The sequence below is a fragment of the Geospiza fortis genome, unplaced genomic scaffold (genome assembly GCF_000277835.1).
Source record: "Geospiza fortis unplaced genomic scaffold, GeoFor_1.0 scaffold166, whole genome shotgun sequence".
Taxonomy (NCBI): Eukaryota; Metazoa; Chordata; class Aves; order Passeriformes; family Thraupidae; genus Geospiza; species Geospiza fortis.
Genome location: NW_005054310.1, coordinates 9,236,611 through 9,241,443, shown reverse-complemented (window position 1 = coordinate 9,241,443; position 4,833 = coordinate 9,236,611). Strand labels below are relative to the sequence as shown.

At 38.1% G+C, this 4,833-nt stretch overlaps 1 long non-coding RNA gene across 1 annotated transcript; it reads right to left on the bottom strand.

The window, feature by feature from the left end:
- Positions 1 to 6: 6 nt before the first annotated feature.
- Positions 7 to 3,607, bottom strand: LOC115947711. Its single transcript, XR_004081564.1, has 3 exons — positions 3,502 to 3,607; positions 1,510 to 1,580; positions 7 to 861 (listed from the first exon to the last, which is right to left on the bottom strand). It is a non-coding gene; the product is annotated as an uncharacterized LOC115947711 (long non-coding RNA).
- Between the last annotated feature and the right edge of the window lie 1,226 nt (positions 3,608 to 4,833).

Genomic DNA, 4,833 nt, shown 5'->3' with positions numbered 1-4,833 from the left:
AATATAGTTCTATAAGAGATCAGAAACTAGCAAGAGGAGCTATCAAATGGTATCAGTTTCCTTGCATGCTCATGCAAGGTTTCATACTTTCTGTAGACAGAAATTTGAGAATCATAAGAATAACTTGAACAGAAAGACTCTTTAGGACTCTTTTAAAATGCAGCTACTAAGATCAATACATTCTTTCACTCATAGACATTGGCCTTTCCCCTCCAACCTCTGTGCTCATGGTAAATAAAACAAAAATAGTTCCATTATCTTAATATAAATATAAATTTCACAAAAAAAGAAGTAACTTGCCCCACCGTGACAACCGTGGTCAGCGTGGCAGGAATACTACCCGTGGCACGGCAGTATAAACAAAGTAGCATGGAGGGTAAAAAGTGTGTGCAACTAGTTTTATATTTTGGCAACTGTAATTTAACAAAGGGCCTTGTCGCTCCCGGGGTTTTGGCCACGTGGCTTACAGCCCTACAATCCTTTTTCACTCTACTGCAATAATTTGTATAACTGAATATGCTAAACTGCCTTTCCAACAACAACTTCAATACTACTTCAGAACTGACAGGCATGAACTGCTGCTGTATTTTCAGTGTTATTAGGCAAAGCACTGATCGGGGAGTTGAGTTCATCTGTGACCTACCTGAGTTGTTACCTCACTTCTAGAAGAGAGGCTTATTATCTCTCCCAGGTTTCCAGATGGCTTTTCAATTATCTATTTATCTTGTACAGTTCTAGTGACTAACTGCTTCAGCTGATAACTGCCAGCTGCCTCAAATTCTCTGTGATGCCTGATAGAGATCTTTCACAGTCGAGTCTGTTCCTGTAGTTACAATGTGCTGTGTTCTGTGTCACCGTGAGCTGCAAAAGAAAACAATTTGATTGGGCCATGGTTGATGGTTACAGAGAAACCTATCCTCAATGGAAAGACATGCTCTGGCTGTATATTATCATAGAATTTTATATTCTAGTTATATTTATATGAATTTTATCACAAAACTTGAAGTGCATGTATCTCTTTCACTAACAGGACCAGGATTAAACGTTATGCTAGTGACATGAATGTTATGCTGTGTGTATGAATGAAGGTGGAGTGAGACACAGGCTGACAATTACTAGCAGTTGATATAAAACTTACAGAAGGTGGCCTGGATGATTTGCCAACATAATACTCATGTTATTATCCTGTGTATCACTTGGAGATTACAAGAATACACACCACACCAGCCTGCTTATGGACATGAGAGGAGTTTGAGATGTGTATTTATGGAACCAAAATCAGTGCAGAAAAAATAGAACATAATCAGAATGCAATCTGACATAGGCCAGAGCAACACGTGATAGTAAACATGCATCCTTTAGATTCAGACTCTGGGACAAGAAGACATAACCTGTAATGAAGCAGAGAAGTTCTAAGCTTAGAGGAGGATCTGTAAAATTCTGGATTCAGCTAAAACTGTTTGACAAGTGGCATGTGGGGAAAAGGGACTATTCCAGTAGGGGACTTACCCAAACAGTTAGTGGAGAGACTTACAAAAAGTACCATCAGGTATTCAACATTTGTAGCATTTTCTTTTTCTCTAGTGAAAAAATAATATTTAAAAGTCTTTTATGTTAATATCACTAAAATACCTCAACCTGTTACAACCAAAACAGGATAGTGTTTAACATACAACCTCATAAAAATCTATCTATCAACTGGACACAAAATTAACAACCAGAGAGGTGGATCTTGTCATACACTTATTAGTTGATTTAACTTCTTCTTAACAGTTGATTTAATTTCTTCTTAACAATTATTTCACTGAAAAATACAGAATGCCACACTCCCACACACAGACACACACACACATGGACAGAGAGCTCTGAACCTTTAGTAGCTTCTTAAAATTCACTCAGAAATTATTAATTGATATCACTCATTAAACATTTTTAATTTGATTAACAGACTTCCTGCAGCAAAGGTGCACCGAGACTGGAAAGATGCAGAATGCCAACAGGGTTTTTCAATCTACAGCTGAGAACCAAATCACTTCAGTGCCTTCACTCTACAGACACTCACAGAGGAATGTATTCACTTAAAAACATGATATCACTGCAATCAAAGTCCAAGTAAAAAATTAATTAATGCATCAACTTCTAGTCTGAAGGCTCATGGTAATTTTTGTGCCTTTAAGCAGGCTGGAGGCACTTAGCATGCTGTATCTGAACTTGTGCCAACTGTAGGCCAGAATCCCACACTGTTACACCTGCAGCCAACTTATGTTCTGACTCTGCCTTGCACTAGAAAACACCAAATGCAATGAAGCACACAGCGAGTCAATTAAAATCACCTTTCCTACAGAGAGTGGTCTGGAAAGAGGTATTGAAAGAAGCTGCATGAGGCACATAGGTATATACAGAACATATTTATGCCTGTAATGGTTAACATATGATAATACAATATGCTATTTCTATATAGTTGTTAATATATGCAGTATAATATAAATACAAATTTATTTACAAGCACAGAATACATCAACTTGCACTGTGTAGCACTGTGTTACATACAGCATGCAGCATGTACTATGTAGTACAGCAAATACTGTCTGTGTGATATACCTTATGACATATAAGTGTAAAATTATAACTTGTACACTGTGTAAATTTATTGTGTATAATATTTAGCATATATTTATAAATTAAAAATAAATATTTATATCTATATAAATATATTTTTATTTTAGTTGGGCATATCAGTGGAGGAAATAGAAGTATGCAATGAAAACCAAGATATTTATTTTTCAGTTCTCTTTGAAAATTACTTTCCTAAAATTGTAAAAAATAGTATGTAAACTCTACTATTTCACTGTAAAGGGCATTGTAGACATGCTTTGCATTTTACAGGAACTGTCTGAGGTCCTATATGGCCTACAGTTTTCTTCAGGGCATAAAAAGTGTTTGAATATGGAAGACAGCTTTAGACTGCTGTAATGCCAAGAATACAACTTTGATTTCATCACTGGAAGCTTTTTTAACAAAAGATTTTACATCCAATTTCATCCTAATTTCAACATATTTACCCTGTAGTTGTGGGCCTGTCTGGAAGAGTTTGACCATGGCCATCAGTACCCAAGCTTTCTTTGCTTGCGTGCCCAAGAGTCATGGCTTAGTGTCTGTTCTCCCCTCCAACAGGCTTAGCGGGCCCCTCAGGGGTCCTTGGTCTTCCAAAGCCTGTAGTGCAGCCTGATGCCAGGACAGACACTGTGACTGCGGCATGCTGGGCACAGGCTCCTTTGACACACTTGCACAAGAGATGGCTGATATTGCTACCTAAATAATGCAACTGTGACTTCCACTTGCTGCCCTGGCAGTCACCATGTTAGCTCCTAAAAATGCCCCTGGGCTCAGATACATAAATCAAGTACTACTTAGCTTATGCAATGTCACAAATTGACTCCATGCTGCTCAGTTTGTTTCAGGAAGAACAGCGTTTGCCCTCTCTACCAGTGAACTACTTACTGTTCCTTATGAGTACAGTGCCAGAATCTGCCCAGAGACTGTAGAGAGCTGGCTGCTTTACAGACATGTGACAAAGTATTCCCTCCTGAATCTGAAAAACTTGGCCTGGAAATGGACGATACATAAATAATAACAATAACATCCTAAAGAATGAAGGAATGCTTAAATGTTACATTACTTATATTTCCAGGTCTGTGTCTTCTGATTTAATGGTTACAGTTTAAAACATAGAAAAGTTCCTAACACTTCTCACATAAAAGCAAATCAATTATTAAGAAAAGGAGACAAAGAAACCTGATTTTTATTAATTTGTGCTTCAGACGGAAGTTGTCTGTGGATGGATTCTTTCATGTAATTGCCATTCATGATGCTGGTTTTTTGAAGGGTGATATGCTCCTTTCCAGATTATTTTTCAAAACTTTTTGTTAATTGTGGCTAATTCTAGCTAAGAGATTCAAATGTTATTAATGGAAAATAAACAGACAAAAATAAACTGCACAAGTTCAAGTCTTTCCTTCCTTTACTAACAGCTCAGGAAACTACATTACTCCTAACTACAGCCCAAGCTCTCCTCCTGTCCATGCACAGGCAGTGTCAGTTCCTAACATGCTTGAAATCAAGCACTTTGTTAGAGCTTTGGTGGTTTTTTTTTGTTTGTTTGTTTTTTTAATATGATATTAGCATTTTTTTTTGCACGTTTCATAAAACAACGTCAACAACTATAATAAATGTCAACAACAAATAAACTCTAGTCTCCTCACACTACTTAAGTACTGCACTTAATGTGCAACCTTTAGATGAGAATAGGCATTGTGGTAAAGGTTTTAATTATGCAATTATGTGATTATGTTTGTCTATTTCCTGACAGGATTTTAGCCTTAAGGACAGGATTTCTGGATAATTTAGCGGTCACTTTCATAAATATGCTTATCATACGTACAAAACACTTCTCATAACTTTTTTTTTTCTTAAGGAGACAAAAAGACGGGAAATGCTGAGGTGTTCAAGATTTTCATCAGCAACTCGATGCTGACGAGCCAAATTTCAGTTCCCGTTTCAGAAGGCGAAGGTCCTGCGTTGAGCACAAAACGAATTCGGTTAATTTACTTTTTATTTTTCCCCTAACACGAGGAAACTGATACAGAGTGTTTTAGACTTTCGGTGGACCAGAGAGCGCAAACTGCCTTTAATGTGAAATATTTGGCACCCTCAGTGCTGAAGAGGAGGAGATCGGGGTGGGACGGGGGGGATGGACACGTTTCTCGCTGCCAGAAGCGAGGTGCCCTCCCGTCCCCCGGCCGCGGCTCCGCGCGAGGGGGCTCCGGGTGCCGC